The sequence below is a fragment of the Puma concolor genome, chromosome A3 (genome assembly GCF_028749965.1).
Source record: "Puma concolor isolate L17-30 chromosome A3, mPumCon1.1.hap2, whole genome shotgun sequence".
NCBI classification, from domain to species: Eukaryota; Metazoa; Chordata; class Mammalia; order Carnivora; family Felidae; genus Puma; species Puma concolor.
In genome coordinates, this window is record NC_141669.1 from 37,233,494 (window position 1) to 37,250,950 (window position 17,457).

The following is a 17,457-nucleotide window of genomic DNA, read 5'->3' on the forward strand; positions in this document are numbered from 1 at the left end:
GTATGTTTTCATATAAAGCTTATATAGTTTTTATTATAAAAGCTATAAATGCTGTCTGGGGATAATCTAGAGAATACAGAAGAGTAGAGACCATTCATCCCACTGCCCGAGGCCAAGCAGTGTTAATATTTTGATGTATTTCCCTCTGCCCATTCCTGCCCTCTTCCTTTCTCTCCTCATCTGTTTGCATAGATGTATTCACACTGTATACCTAACTGTGCCCTGCTTTATTTCACTTAACGTTACAACAGAAGCATTTTCTTCATTATTAAAATTCCCTAGTGCCTGGAGGCGGGTGGGGGCGTCTAATTTCATGCTGAAGCTTGCATGGTCCTCAGTGGGATCATCCCGCCGTGTCTTCAGTTCACAAAGGCAAGTTCCCACCAAAGTGAGCTGCTCCTCCTCTCCTGAACAGGAACCAGAACTAAGAGAGTCCCGGATGGCAGGACATGCCCGGACTTGTTCAGCTGCCCACTTCCAGGGCTGGTTTCTTGCCTGCAAAGCAGTCTTACTAATCCATACTTTCTTTCCTGCAGACACACACATTGGCTTTGAACCAAGGATGCAACCCCACACCAGAGCAGTCCCGGGGGGGGAGAAAAATCCAGACACAAGAAGAAAAAAGTAAACTATGCCAGCGATTGCAAGGTAAGATTTTAAGACCACTCGTTTTAATTTCCATGAGAAGAAGGAGTTGTCCTAATTCACACTCGATTCACAGCAACCGCATCCCTGCCTGTAACGCAGAGAGTTACGGGAGCTCTGGACTTGGATGAGGGGAGACAGCAGGTACAGCGAGCTGAACAGCCCCAGACATTGACCCTGGCGTGGATCCCCTGCCAGACTCCCTGGTGTCTGATTTGGCTTTTCTAAAGCAAAACATTTTTTCTACAAAAATGCTGCAACATGAGAACAGGCTGTGCCTTATTTGATCATTTCTGTGTCCCCAGCACCTCGCACGTGCTTGGCGCATTTTGAAGCATTTGCTATAGTTCACTGCATAATGACTCTTTTTACAAACGCCTTTAAACGTTGACAATTACAACTCAATTTGCGTTCACAAGCACTTTCTTGTGAAGGAGCCATTGCCTCCAAAGATGCTTAGCCCTCTTGCAGGGTATGGGTCAGCCCTCTCGGCTTGCTGTCCCTTCACTGGCCTATTCTCCGTGGTGAAGTGAGCTCAGCTTCAGCAAAAGAAGGGCAGAAGGACGGGAAGGGGGACACCACATTGAGCATTGGAGGTAGAGGTGATCATGGGTAAACTTCCCTATTTCAGCATTCCTGTCTTCTTCAAATTTCTTCTTCCCTATTTCTTATTCCTTTACCTCCCCCTAATTCCCTGGATCCAGGGCTCAGGTTGATCCTATTAATGCTACGGACAAGTCACGTTAAGAGTTAAATGCACCCTAAGGTGGCCCAATGGGTTGAGCATCCGACTTGGGCTCAGGTCATGATCTCACTGTTTGTGAGTTCGAGCCCCGCGTCGGGCTCTGTGCTGACAGCTCAGAGCCTGGAGTCTGATTCAGATTCTGTGTCTCCCTCTCTCTCTGCCCCTCCCCTGCTTGCACTCTGTCTCTCGCTCTCAAAAATAAACTTAAAAAAAAAATGTTTAAAAAGGAGCTAAGTGTACCTTCAGTGGGCAGACCTACATGCAATTTATATCAGTTTATTTCTGGGAAATTGCAACGACAGTTAACGACTTCAAAAGAATTCTTTGGACCACATGTGCTCTCCTAAGTTAGGTGCTGCTTGTCTGCAGAATTGTCGGGGCCTCTGGACCAATCAAGAGTTGTTCTGGAATCTCTCCTACCCTGGGAGACGGGGAGGCAAAAGGGTCCATCTGCAGTGGAAAAGTGTTTTCTCTGTAATTAGAAAAGTAGACAATCACAAAAGTGATATAAACTGACATGCACTTCCTCACGAGTAAGGAAAGTGTAATCAAATTCTAAAGTGGAAACAGTCACCATCACCGTCGTCGTCCCTGTCATCACCATCATCTTTATCGGCACTGTCATCTATGTGGTTGACATGTGCACAGCTTTTACAGTGCCCCTGGCCCTACGCTAAGCAGTATGCATCTTCTCACATAATCCTCCCACAACTTCATAAGGCAGGTACTTTATAAACAAGGAAACAGAGACATTCAGCAGCTCACCCGAGGGGACACAGGACTGGCAAGGCAGGGACTCGAACCTGGACCGGCTTTCTCCAGGACTCCCAGCTTCTAACTACTCACTATCATAAGGAATAGGCAAGAGAGGCAGATGGGATTCCAGGACTCTGACTTAAGTCCCAGGCAAAACAGGGTGGCAGTGGGTCTCTCAAAGGTGCCCACATGCTTGCCTCTCTTATTCACTGGGGTGGCCCTGGCAGTGACATGCACACGCCAGACGCTCGCCAGATCGTTGTCGAACGGACATATGAATGACCCTGTTCTTAAGTACATCTCACACTGTCAACTTCCCCAAGTTAGTTTCTGATATTTGAATTAGGCTTCCCAAGCTGTCTGTACCGTGATTTCTGTACTCCCATTCATAACGATAAAAGTCTAATGCTTCCTTCCTTGTCAGCTTGAGAGTGGGCAGGCTCTGGGGAGAGTACTGGAATCCCCCTGCCTGGTAACACAAACTCATAGAACACAAGAGCAGCAGCTAACAGAGGCCATGATTGGCTTGATGGGCACAAGATCAGCTTGAGAGGGGGGTGTGGTGGTGTAGCAAAGTAGTCAGGTCTCTGTAGCCATGAGCTGGGGGAAAGGCTGGAGGCAGTGGGCACTTTGAGATAAATGGTTCATACGGTTACCATTCCCCAGGGTCTACAACGGGTAGGGAGAGCCATGGAAATGTGAATGGAGCTTGTTGAGTGGCACTTCCTAGAACAAAGGAGGAAGAGACTGGGCTGGTAGTCTTTTCACCTTCTTCCCCCCATTCTTCACCTACCCTCCTGCCATTTGGAATGCAGACATGAAGGCAGGAGTTCTAGCAGTGACCTTGAGGCCATGAGCAAAAAAGCTGGAAGAGACACAAAGCCCTTAGCCTCTGAGCAAAGGCCAGTAATTATCTGCCTCGAAATTTCTCATTATGTTAGAAAAATAAATGCTTATGTGTTTAAGCCACTGAGCAGCCAAATCCAATTCCTAACTAACACACCTTCTGTAGTCGATAGCCTCTCAGATATCCCCCATTTGATGATGGCCTCTCATACCTCCTGGGAGAATACTATTTGTAATATGGAGTTAGAATACTACTTAATAAATCCCAACATTTATCTTTGGGTATAGAAGTAAACAAAAGTTTTATTTATTAACATGTCTGACTAAACTACACATTAATATGATATATTAAGGCCAGAAGCCACCTCCTGGTATTCATACCTCTGTATAATTCATCTCCTTGAGTCTGAGCTGGACTTCCTGACTCTCTTCTAACAAAGAATATGGCAGAAGTGATGGAATGTCTCTTCTGAGATCAAGGTATAAAAAGACTGAGCTTCTGTTTTTTTTGTGCTCTCACACTAGCTTCTACATGATAAGACAGTCCTATAGAGAGGCCCAGGTGATGAAGGAACAAGGCCTGCCAACAACAACACGAGTAAAATTAGAAGCAGATACTACCAGCCCCAGGTGAGCCATCAGATAAGACCGCAGCCTTGACCAACAACTTGACGGCACCCATATCAGAGGTGTTGAGCCGAAGATGTCCAGCTAAGCCATGTCTATGTTCTTGACCCACAGAAACTGTGAGAGTAAGTGCTTATTGTTTTAAGGCTGTTTCAGATAACTAGTACATCCTCTGATTATCTTGGATTAATATGCAACATCATGTCTATTCCCTAAGTCTTCTATTGTATGTCTTAGCCCATACCAACTTCACTGAAATATTGCTCCTGGATAGAAGTTTTGGCATAGAGTCTGGCACATAGCAGGTGCTCAATAGAATGAGTGAGTGAACGAATGAATAACAGGCATGGTTTCTGGCTGAGCTGTTCTACAGTGCCTTGAGCCTCAATAAATATTGAGCAAAACACACAGGTAAAGACAAGGGGAAAATAACAAACTGCATCAAATCAGCCGACCATGATTGGAGGTAATTTGACCTGGCTGGCCAGTAGACCCTGTTCTGTGATTTACTGAAGACAAATTCCTCATGGGACACCTTATTAAGGTCAAAGAGTATTTAATCCTCCTAACATGTCTCTGTGGATCTAAAATTCAACAAATGTTTTATTTATTACTTTGCTCAACTGAAGTACACGTGAATATGATGTGTGAGGGCAAGAAGTTACCGGTCAAATGAACAGACTCTTAGCATAAGCAAAAACCCACTAATTTCCCCAATAACGTATGAACTGATGCAGAAGTGAGAACTGATTTCAGAATCAGCTTCAAGGGTCTCGGAAACCATGTTGGCGGCTGTTCGAGAGGCAAGGAGGGATGGTTCTTTGCTGTCCAAGTCAGATGAGACTCTTATTTTAGTCCACCCGGTTGTCCATTTCATTATCCAAGTCATTTAAATGGTAGCCTAAAGCAAACTATAAAACTCATCACACGCTTTAATCTGACGTGAGTCCACTTAAAAGCGTCGCACCAACATGTGACTGCCAAATCCTACTTTGATATTAGAGGGGTCAAGGAAAAAGGATTTTGCAAAACGGAGATGAAAAGCATGTCGGTTGGTGGGGGTGGCCATGGGTAAGAGAGAGGGTGGGCAAGGAAAAGGGTAAATGGCAAAGAGGGTGGCTGGGTAGGGGGCTCCATGCCAGACCCCCCCCCCACGCCCTCACCCTAGGAAGGGCAGGAAGGGACACACTAAACGCTTATGGTCAGGATCTACAGCACTCCCATACAGCGGGGACACGACTCCCCCAAAAGTTATTTACACGGCAAGGGCAATATTTCTTATTGTACATTCTAAATCCACTTTAAATTCAAAGAAAAATCTGTCCAGCCTTTTTATATGATTTGCTTCAATGCATTAAGTGATGAATGGCTGTCCCTGGGGTCTTGCAGAGAGCTCAGAGGAAATTCTACACATCGAGGAGCCTGGGGGCTTTCTCTGGTATTTATTTTGGCAGTGGTTTGATTCCTTCCTTCCCTCCATGCCTGCGTCCCCCCACCCCTCACGACAGTGTTTATAGCACTCTAGAACACTACAGAACAAGGCTCTCATCCTTTGCTCAGAGACATCTTCTATTTCTTAGAAAGAATTTCATCCTAAGCAGCAATATCATGGAAACATAACTGGATTTCTACTACTGGCCTCAGAAAAGAAAGGAAGTTCACAATATTACTCAAGGAAAAAGCGAACATCGAGGCATAATCTCTTAAATTAGCCTCCTGGCAGAACATGATATGTTCTTTCATTTATCAAAAAAAAACTTTTTTTTAACGTTTCTTTATTTTTGAGAGAGACAGGAAGACAGAGTGCAAGCAGGGGAGGGGCAGAGAGAGAGGGAGACACAGAATCTGAAGCAGGCTCCAGTCTCCGAGCTGTCAGCACGGAGCCCCACGCGGCGCTCAAACTCACGGGCTGTGAGATCATGACCTGAACCGAGGTCCGAGGCTTAACCGACTAAGCCACCCAGGTACCCCGGAAGACAAAATGTTCTGAGAGGGCTGGGCTTGCCCGGGAGAGACAGACACCAACATCTCTCTATCAACCCCCTCACTAGCACACAGGACAAAAGGAATACAAAAGGAATTCCTTAGTCACACAGGCTGCTCAGTTCCTGGCAATAAGCAGCTCTTATGGTCCATTTCCAACCCCACTGCTCTGGATCCATCAGCAGACAGGACCCGCCAGCCTGGAAGGACCGTCCCTTTCCTCAGGTCTATTGGTCCGTTTACATGACAACTTCATTCCTTAGCAACAGGAAGACTTCCCACGCTCCCCATGCACGAAGGTTCTTTCACTGCAGAAACCAAACTCTCCTTCAAAAGGCACTGAGTTCTCACGGCTTCCCCAGGCCAAGGTACTGCGCCTGGGAAACCAGCCAGTCCCCAAAGCTAGAGAGAGGCAAGGAAAGCCTGTGTGAGAACCAGCCAGAAAAAAAATGTGGCCACAAAAAGAAAAATCACACACGCACACACACACACACACACACACACATACACACACACACACACACGCATGCACACAAGAAAATAGCAAGTGTTGGGGAGGTTGGGGAGAAATGGAGCTCTTGTGCACTGTTAGCAAGAAAGTAGATTGGTACAGCTTCTATGGGAAACGATACAGCAGCTCCTCAAATAATCAAAAATAGAATCACCGCGGGGTGCCTGGGTGGCTCAGTTGGTGAAGCCTCCGACTCTTGATTTCGGCTCAGGTCATGATCTCACAGTGGGTGGGATCGAGCCCCTTGCACTGATAGTGCAGAGCCTGCTTGGGGTTCTCTCTCTCCCTCCCTCTCTGCCCTTTCCCTGATTGTGCCTCCTCTCTTTCTCTCTCTCTCAAGGAAAAAAAAAAGTTAAAACAAACAAACAAAAAAAAGAATCACTCTATGATCCAGTCATTCCACGTCTGGGTATTTATTCAGAAGAATTGAAAACAAGGTCTCAAAGAGATATTTGTACACCTGTGTTCGTAACAGCATTATTTTTTTTTTAATTTTTTTCCACGTTTTTTATTTATTTTGGGGACAGAGAGAGACAGAGCATGAACGGGGGAGGGGCAGAGAGAGAGGGAGACACAGAATCGGAAACAGGCTCCAGGCTCTGAGCCATCAGCCCAGAGCCTGACGCGGGGCTCGAACTCACGGACCGCGAGATCGTGACCTGGCTGAAGTCGGACGCTTAACCGACTGCGCCACCCAGGTGCCCCCATAACAGCATTATTAACGAGAACCAAGAGATAGAAGCAATCCAAGTGTCCATGATGGGTGAATGGATAAACAAAATGTAGAACATGCATACCATGGAATATCATTCAATCTTAAAGAGGAGACAAAATTCTGACACCTACTACAACATGGATAAACCTTGAGGACATTATGCTCAGCGAAATAAGCCAGGCCCTAAGGACAAATATCATATAATTCCACTTATCTGAAATATCTGGCAAATTCATAGAGACAGAAAAGTGGAATGGAAGGTGGTTGCCAGGGACTGGGGGAGAAGGAACTGGGGGATTATTATTTACTGGGTTCAGTTTGGGATGACAGGAGAAGTTCTAGAGATGGATGGGGGTGATGGTTGCACCACATCATGAATGTATTTAACACTACTGAGCTGTGCATTTAAAACTGGTTCGATGGGGGACATCTGGGTGGCTCAGTTGGTTAAGCGTCCATCTTCACCTCAGGTCATGATCTCACGGTTTGTGAGTTCGAGCCCTGCATCAGGCTCTGTGCTGACAGCTTGCTCAGAGCCTGGAGCCTGCTCCGGATTCTGTCTCCCTTTCTCTCTGCCCCTGCCCCGCTCACACTCTGTCTCTGTCTCTCTCAAAAATAAATAAACATTTTTTTAAATAAATAAATAAAATAAAACTGGTTCGATGGTAAATTTTATGTTATGTATATTTCACCACAATTAAAAAATGTTTAATTATGAAAAGATAAAGAGAGGGGTGCCTCGGTGGCTCAGTCGGTTAAGCGATCAAGTTTTGATTTCGGCTCAGGTCATGATCTCACCGTTCGTGGGTTCGAGCCCCACATCAGGCTCTGTGCTGATAGCCTGGAACCTCCTTGGGATTCTCTCTCTCCGTCTCTCTCTGCCCCTCTCCCGTTCACACTCTCTCTCTTAAAATAAATAAACATTTAACAAAAAAGGATAAAAAGAAAAATCAGGTCACGCGCTGAGTCTTCAAAGATCATCAGACCCTTAAGCAGGCTCCATAATCATCACCGAACTCAATCCTGATTCCATCTGTTGGAGCTGCTTTGGTGGAGTCGGTGGCAGAGACATGTGGCTCAGCCCTGGCTCCAGATGAAAGAGAGTCTTTCAGCTTCTTCCACTTCAGCCTCTGAACACCATCCGGCCAGACCCTTCCCCGGCCTTGGGATACTCAAATGTACTCACCAATTTCTAAACGTGGCATCTCCAGGTATGTCAACTGAAATCCAGAACTCTGTAAAAAAATATGATGTGAAAACATATTTCCCCGGAACTACTTGGGGAGGTGGTAGCCATTCGCTTAGAACAACGTTCCAATCCCATCATTAATTTGCAATAGTCAAATCCCAATCCTGTTGGAAAACTGGAGGATCCGTGTAGTCCAACCACCCAGTTCACGGGTGAGCAAGCAAAGCGCGGCTAGTCTGGGGCGACCCCATGGCTGGTGGCAGCGGAAGGAGGCTCCTGTGATTTTAGCCTCACTCCTGCCTGTCCCTCCATATCAGGCCTTCCTCTGCTGGTTGATCACCACAGGGGAACTTGGACCCTCCTCGTCCTCGAGTGGGAGGCCGCGTGGATCCAGACAGAGCAGATCAGAAGCCTGCCCTGTCTCCAGTCTAGACGCCCTCAGGAAGAAATCTCCAGTACTATCTGACGGACTTCTGCAAGGGGTGTGTAGGGAGCCAGCCCCCAGACTGGGTCTCTTTCCTCAAGGACCAAGAAGGCTCGTTCTCACATGCACGCCCCTTTCTCGCTCAAAGTATCAGTCAATTCCCATTTCTTCCTCCTAACATTTTTGTGACTCAGCATACCATGTGCTCCAGAGGCAGAAATCCTTTCCATGAGAACCAAACCTCCTGTTCTACCCGCGTGTTCCCTAAGGCCAGCTCAGCCCGCGGTGAAGAAATTGGGTACCTGGAGGAAGTCTGCAAATCTAGAAAATGACAAGCCCATCGCCGTCACCATCCACAGGGCTGTGATTCCATCTGCTATGTTCCTGCCGCTCACTCTGAACGGCAGGGACCCGGCTGGCAAGACCTGCGTCCCACCCCTTCCCACGCCTCTCTGTTCAAACCTCTCTCTGATCCTATAAGATACTTCTGAATCTTCTCAAAATTCTCCTCTTTCCTGTGGGACCTCCGTCTTTCTGAGTTGGCTCTGTCTTGCTACCAAAAAGGCCTCGCAAATATAAGATCTGATACACACCCCTCTTTGGCAGCCTAAGCTAGCCAGCCCGCCAGATGACGGCATTCGTGCAGTTTTTACAACTTCACAAAGCTGCGCTGAACAGAGAAGTGAACGTTTTCCCACAACCGCAGTGAAGGACCATGGTTGCAACCCCAGGGACCAAGAGTGTGATGACATTTTAAGATCTCAGCGTCTCTCTCATGTAGGGTATGTGAATTAGTGTTTCTACCGTTAAAAGCCACCTTGAGAATATGGGGGTAAGAGCAGACCCATTAGTTTTATGTTAGCAGCTAAACTAGAAGTGGAAAGAGGTGAGATGTGGTACAGCTGATGGGGGTGGGTACGCGGATCCTGCCCCTGCTATCAGTCGCCTGTCTGACCCTGTGCTAAGCATGCCCCAATCTGGCCCTCCATCACTGGGTAAGTGCATTCAGCAGGACAACAGTTATGTATTGCTTGCCTAGAACATGTTAGAGACCATGGGGACCGGGAGGAGAGGATGTGAATCACACAGCACCCACTGCAGTTTCAAAGACATGTGAGATCAGACAGGCAATTCCACACCATACACAACAGGTCCTCAACGGGCCCAGAAAAAGAGAGGGACCCCGTCCGGACAAGGCGCCCGTCCTGGGCAGGGTTTCAATGTCAGAGGCAGAGCCTGCAACAGATGAAGAACCTTCTGTATGTCAGTTTAACATCCCTGAGAGTTTGGGGCTTATCCAGCAAGAAAAGAGAATCCCTTCCACAGAAAGCACCTATGAAGGTGAAAGAGGTTCTGATGGTTGATAGGAGGAAGTGAAGGCCTGATTGGAGGGCAGTGGAGGGTTGCCAATGCCAGAATGAACGGGGATGAAGAAGACAACCAGAAATGCAAATCCAGGCAGTGGCAGGTTCAAAAGGACCCAGAGTTGGGTGACCTCACCTTCGATGGAAGGCCCATGGTCAGAAGGACCAATCTCTTGGCAAGTCTCACCTTTAAAGGGTTTATAATATTTCAGAATTTTTTTGACAAATCCAAGAGATTAACCTGTTGGTTATAAAACATATAATCAACGGGGCACCCGGGTGGCTCAGTCGGTTGGGCGTCCGACTTCAGCTCAGGTCACGATCTCGCGGTCCGTGAGTTCAAGCCCCGTGTCGGGCTCTGTGCTGACAGCTCGGAGCCTGGAGCCTGCTTCGGATTCTGTGACTCCCTCTCTCTCTGACCCTCCCCGTTCATGCTCTGTGTCTCTGTGTCTCAAAAATAAATAAACGTTAAAAATAAATAAATAAATAAATAAATAAATAAAACATATAATCAAGTGTTTGAGTTTAGAATCTGGATATAAGTTGAAAAGTATAACACGATTTGTCTAAGGTTGTACATAAACCAAATATGCGTTGTAAGTTTAATTCAGTGGAGTTACAAAATGTTTCAAATGCCTGGAAATTTCTGCTTGTCACAGACATCGGGAGTGCTTAAGAAGACAATGAAATATATTAGATGTTTAATGTTATTTAAAATATTTGGGAGGTATAATTAATAGGATTAGTAAGTAAAATAATAAACTTATAAGTTGAACTCTAAAGCTTAAGGAAACTAAGTTTTTGAAAGTTTTCTAATTCTAACATTTTTCTGACATCGTGTAGAAAAAGGAACCCTCATGCACTGCTGGTGGGAATGCAAATTGGTGCAGCCACTGTGGAAAACAGTATGGAGTTTCCTCAAAAAGTTAAAAATAGAAATGTCATATGATATAGTATTTCCATTACTAAGTATTTACCCAAAGAAACTGAAGGCACTAATTCAGTAATATGCACCCCTATGTTTATTGAAGCGATATTTACAATGGCCAAGATACAAAAGCAACCCAAGAGCCCATCAATAGATGAATGGGTAAAGAAGGTGTGGTATACACACACACACACACACACACACACACACACACACACAATGGAATATTACTCAGCTATAAAAAGGAATGAAATCTTGCCATTGGCAACAACATGGGTGAAGCTAGAAAGTATAATGCTAAAGGAATTAAGTCAGACACAGAAAGACACGTCCCATATGATTTCACTCCTATGTATCATTGAATAAACAAAACAAACAAAGGAGGCAAGTGAAAAAAATGGACTCCTAAACACAGAGAGCAAACTGGCAGTTGCCAGAGGGGAAGTGGGGGACCGGGGGAAATAGGTGATGGGGATTAAGGAGAGCACTTGTGATGAGCACTGAATAATGTATAGTACAGTCGAATGACTGTATTGTGCACCTGAGACTAATACAACACTGTGTTTGATGTACTTCAATAAAAAAATACTATTTGCAACATCTCTTTAAAACCCATTCATTTGGACCCAGTCTTCTCTATGCACACTACTGCCCTCCAGCACGCACCCCCCACCCCCCACCCCCCACCCCCCATTGTCACACCAACACCCGTGGGTGAGAGACTTTGCGAAAGAAGGAGCGGGTAAAAAGAAAAAGAAAAGATAAGAGAGTGGGAAGCGAAGGATATATTCTAGGCAAGGGAAGACTGAAATGGAAGGGGGTGAGTTCGGAAACTACAATAGGGAACACAGAGCTGGATTCTTCTTATGAACATCCAATATAACCAATATATATCTTTATATATCAATATATATCTATATATCAATATATAGCTTTGATTGGCTAACGTTTAGTTCAAGCAGATTGAACTGGAATGATTTCATCTGGGCAGGAGAAGGAGCTAGAGGAATGAGATGAGATTAGCCCGCAGGACGTTGGCCATCAGATGAAGGGTTTCTTTCAGACTCAGGACACTTAGAGCGGGACGGCCGCCAGCAAATCTCTCGCTGAGTGGGCGGCAGGCGGGGTGCACTGGCTGCCAAGGGCAGGAAGCTGTAAGAAGAGGCAACTGGCCTCGAAGTGGAGGGCAGACCGGAGCCATGGAAGGTGCTGAGGCAAGAACAGGGGCTGGTGGGGAAGCAGAAAGGAGGCCATCGGAGACGGAGAGAGAAGAGGGAAGGGGAAGAGGTACCGTCCGGGCACCTGAGCAGTGAGGACGGGAGGAAATGGGAACAGAGGAGGCAGGAGGAGACGCCCGGTGGGGAAAGAGGAGAGGAGTATTGGGCACGTGTTTGGGTAGGGCCGGTGAGACCCTGAAGAGAAGGCGCCGCACAGAGAAGCAAACATGGGGTTCAGGGCAAATAAACCGGGTTAGTTCGAGATCTGATCTGGGACTGGGACTGGAGCCAGCCCTGCACGATGGTCAAAGCAGGGAGGAGGGGGCTGAGGGGGACTCTTTCCCCAGGAGGTGGAGGGAACACGGAGAGAGGAGTGCATTCCACGGAAATCACCTCCCGCCCTCCCCTCGCGGGACAGCCTCTGTACCCCGCGTCTCCAACCAACACAGCAACTCTGCAAAGTGTGTGATTTTGCCCCACTTCATAGATAAGGCAGCGGAGGCCTAAGAAACTACGATTCTCACCCAAGGTCAGATGCTCTCAGGTGGCAGAACTAGGAGACACCTAAGTTTATGTGACTCGACTTCTGGGTTCTTCCTTCCAAGGCCCTGTGTCTCCAGGCACAAGGCTGGATCCCTCCCAGCCCTTATTAATGTGATGTTCGCACTCAGAACAAATGAGATCGGGGCCGTGTTTTGCTTACTGGATTACTTATAGTTTCACAAGAACTTGGTACATCTATGTTTTAGGGGGAAAAAAAAAACCCACATACTATTTCCAGGTTTCAGTAGGGCTATGATCCAGAGAAGTATCAATAGTGCAAAGCAGGCTTGAGCCCTGGGTCAGTTCTGCAAAGGGTGAATGATTCCTCTGGAACCCCGAGAACCAGACCCAAAGGAATTCAGATGGTGAGGTACACAGGCCCCATGTCCCCCACAGCCCCGAGTCTTGTGTCATTATGTGACAGACCACAAAGCTGCTTCTGTGCGATTAACTTCTCTCTCGCTTGCTTGCTTTTTTTTTTTTTTTTTCAAATTAAAATCGATATCGTAACGATGAAAAAAGCAGACTTTGCAAAGCACAGGAAGCCCTTAGGATCTGTGCTTCTCCTCCCACACCTGCCAAAAATGCAAATAAATTTCCCTAGGGCCTCAATTCACTTTCCATATACTAAAGATACCAGCCGTCACTCAAACTTCCACGTAGGAAGTGTTAGACATCTAAGAGGAAATTTGCTTATTGAACCCTTGAATAAGCACTCAAGGGGAGGGAGAGAAGGCGTTTTTGTCAACCTCTTCATGCCAAGTTGTGGCCAGAAGCTGCATGGCTCAGCCCTCTGTGGCCTATGGTGGCCATGAGTCCCACTGTCACCAATGGGAGATGGCAGGAGGTGACATGGGTCTTATCCAGGCCAAGGCTCTGAGAAGCAGATGGAATTTCTCCACTGTCTTCTGCTGCCCGGGTGCAGAGGCCTCCAAGGCCTCCGGAATGGTGGAAAGCCACGAGGTAGAAGAAGCCAGGGTCTCTGAATCACTAGGGAAAGGAGAAGGCCTGACACCCAGGAGGGACGTTGCCAGATTGTTCCCCAAGCCTTAAGCCACTGGCGTGTTGGGGTTACTTGTATAGCTGCTAGCATGACTCTATCTGATATATCTGTGTGTCGATCAATGTATTTATATGCACGTGTGGTGTGTGCACTGTTTTAAGAAATTCTGAGATGCCAGGGTAGGCTTTTATTACGTTAACTGCATCGCAGGAGGCTTCTTCATCGTGCAAACGACTCACCGCAGGACAGCTCTCCCCCAGTGCAATTAAAATATTATTTGGCTTTACAAAAAAACTGATTTCCATACAGCTTGAGAACACAGGGCCACGTCATGAACGTGTGCGCTGATCCGCACAGAAGACAGGAGGCCCCAGCTAACCTTGGAGTCCCTGAAGGCCTCTTGCCTGTCCCCTGCCTCCGAGCCGGTGAGGCTAGGGTGGGTTTCTGATCGGAAATGTGGCTGGATCTCTGCGAGATATGGGGACCTCCACTAAGAATGCCATTTTCATGAATGGGCCATAAAAACAGTAAAGCATGGGTGTAAGTTGCGATGGGGTCCCTTATTGGTGAACTGGGGAGTCAAGGTTCCCAGGCTTTTCCTTTTAGAATATGAGACTGGGGCACCTGATTAGCTCAATTGGTTAAGCGTCCGACTCCTCATTTTGGCTCAGGTCATGATCTCGAGGTTCGTGAGTTCGAGCCCCCCGTGGGGTTCTGCGCAGACATTGCGGAGCCTGCTTGGGATTCTCTCTCTCTTAGCCCCTCCTATGCTCTTGTCCTCTCTCAAAATAAGTAAAATAAGCTTAAAAATTTTTTTTAAAAAGTAGAACATAAGACTGAGGGCCCAGTGAGAAACGTTGGGGCCCAGGGTATCTAGCCACAGTGAGCTGGGGGCCTGGGAGTCGGGGTGGGGGCAAGTAAGGATGAGATGTGGGTGAGTAACCAGAGATGGAGGCTGCTGGAAGGGAAAGGCAGTGAGGAAAACAGAGCCTGAGAGTGATACCTGCAACAAGTTCACACTAAAGCAACAAAGAACAAATTTCATGAAAACTCACTGCAGTCAAGCCAGGAATAGTGGGGTAAATCCAAGAAGGAAAAGAGATTCTAAAAACTGCCTGGCCTTGGGGTGCCTGGGTGGCTCGGTCGGTTGGGCTTCCGACTTCAGCTCAGGTCATGATCTTACAGTCCATGAGTTCGAGCCCCGCGTCAGGCTCTGTGAAACAGGAGCCTGGAGCCTGTTTCCGATTCTGTGTCTCCCTCTCTCTCTCTGCCCCTCCCCTGCTCATGCTCTGTCTCTCTCTGTCTCAAAAATAAATAAAAACATTGAAAAAAAATTTTTTTAAACTGCCTGGCCTTTAAATCCATTAGTCATTTATGTAAAAAGTCGAAGTGGCTGATAGAATGATAGAATTTTAGATAGAATGATAGAATGATAGAATTTTAAACATGTTTTTGTCTAAATTGGGGAGGGAGTTGTTTGTTTTCTTAGCAAACAAACAAAAAAAATGTGGTCGCAAATGTAGGCACCTACTAGGACAGAGACTGGGCTGTAGCTCAGTTCCAAATATTCTGCTAGTCTACCATTAGTGCTGATGACATCTGGTCCCAGAGACATCCCTCGGACGGCCCCATAGGAGGCCAGATCCTGCAAGCTTCCAGTGTTCCTCTGGCTGCAGAACCCCGTTCCTCTGTAATTCTGTTCTCCAGAGAAGAGCTTGGGGAGCAGTGTGGTGAGAAAACACTTCTGACCAGGAAACCCCAGACTGCAGACATGATGCCAAGCAAACATGAGAAAGCCAAACAAGTTTTAAACTATTCAGTCCCTAAGCATGTTTAATTACAAAATCACCAAAGCAAGGATCTGAAGAACCGTAGAAATATGCTCTAAAAAGAGTAGGAGGAATGTCACCTGCATGCACACTGCAGGGCAGCGTTTCTCAGCTTGTTAAATGCCCGTGGCTATTTGGGTCCCCAGAGGGTCTCGGTAGAAGGCACATTCTGATTGTTTAGGTCTGGAGTGAAGCTGGGGATTCTGCATTTCTTACAAGCTCCCTGGGGACGCATTGCTGCCGATCCAAGGTCTGCACATCGAGTAGCAAGGGTCTCGAGCTTCAAGGAGCAATGGGTATTAGAGGCACAGCTCCTGATCGGAGACTTGGGACGTGAAGAGAAACTGGGACCTCAACAAAGCTCTGTGCACATCCTTGACATCGCCAAGGGTCAAATACACTCACACACACACACACACACACACACACACACACACACGCTTAGGCTCACACACGAAGGAATCTATTCAAAACCTGCGCTACAGATTTTTCTTCATACCCTACATCACATGGGTGTTACATTCAACCTGGAAGTTTGAACATTAATTCTTGAAGTTTCTTTTTGAGTCTCAGTCACAGGATTAACCCTTAGAAGCAAACGCCTGATATCCAGGCATGTGCACCGAACCCACTCTCTTAATGCCACTAACCTCAGCAGGTGGGTATTGGCGTTTTTAATTGATATCAACATGCTACCTGGCACCCAAGTGCTCCTATAGCCTGAGCCCCCCAAATGAGTGTGATTATCTCATTCTTCATAAATCTGACAGCTGTTGACGGCCAGCAACGTGAAGTGTAGCAGACGCTATGGAAGGAAGGAGATGCAAGGACATTGAGTCCGGGCCAGGTCCCAAGACACATTTCTCTAATCACTCAATAGTTAACCGCCACCTTGAATTACCTTGGAACTTACAGGGAGGAGCTGTTCTCATTGTTCTCTGTCCTCCAATTGTATCATAGGATCTTCAAACCGAAAAGACTGCCGATGAAAATATAATTTATAAGAAAAGCCAACAGCACCTTTTCTTCGAATCCCTGCTTTGTTTAGAATTAAATTATATTGTGATTTTTCTTATCAGAGAGTTCGTTCATACTTTGAATGAAACAACACAGAACGTGTGGCCAAACAGGAGCCCTTGCCAGAAAAAGGCAGGAAAGGAGCAGACACAAACTCATGCTGAGCTTGGGGACCGCTGGGCAATCTCTTGGTGGGGGACCCAGCCCTGTGCCCGGTATCCAGGAGGACCTAGCATGGTGCCCTGCCACACCGACGTGGACTCCAATTCCGCAGTTACCGTTTATGAGCTGCCCGACCTTGGGCTGGTCATCTGACCTTGCTTAACCTCAATGTCCTCGGTGTCCTCTCTGCTTCGTTGGGCTACCAGCAAGATGGAAGAGATCTTGTGTCTAAAGGGCCAGCACATTACAAACCCCGCCACGTGGTAGCTGGACAGTGTTGCTGCCTGTGAACCTTTCTGTCCCCAAGGAGTTGTCACCTGTTTGCCACTCCACACTCTCCTCTGAAGCCTGTCTTTCTAAGATAAGGGAAGGGGCTCACCACCCCCTCTTCCTGACTCTTTCACCCTTCTTTTTCACCCAGGTGAGAATCCATTTCTGTACCCGACATTGCATCAATATCATTATTGTAACCCTTTTTCCTTTCGTGCTCCTTTGGTATCCTCACTAAGAAATTTTTGCCTTTGCCAATATTGTGAAGATATTCTATGTCGTCCTCTGAAAGTGGAATCGTTTTATCCTTCACGTTTAAATCTGCCATGTGTCTGGAACTGATTTTCAATAACATTATTTTAAATATTAATTTTGAATTTAAATATAATTTGAATATTACTCTGCTTGTACTTGTCATCATTTTTTTCTCTTTTGTTTTTAAATAAGAAACCAGAAGCTTGGAAAGTACTCCTTTTCTGGGTGGGGTAAAAAAAATTGTAACTGCTAAAATTATAATATTGTTCTATTTTTTTAATGTCAATAGTGTCCTATTTTAAATTTAGGAGAGCCAAAATATCAGAAAACAATTTTTCCATTTTATGAGGCGAAATAAAAAACAATGTGCCGTAAGTATCGATTTACATACAGAGGGGATGTTCATATGAAATGTATGGGTCTTGGTG

The 17,457-nt window shown here is 46.5% G+C and overlaps 1 long non-coding RNA gene across 1 annotated transcript; it reads left to right on the forward strand.

Annotated features, from left to right (window-relative positions):
* The first annotated feature begins 401 nt into the window (after positions 1-401).
* Positions 402-3,748, forward strand: LOC147582374 (uncharacterized). The gene is made up of 2 exons (XR_015248702.1): positions 402-648; positions 3,518-3,748. It is a non-coding gene; the product is annotated as an uncharacterized LOC147582374 (long non-coding RNA).
* Positions 3,749-17,457: the final 13,709 nt, after the last annotated feature.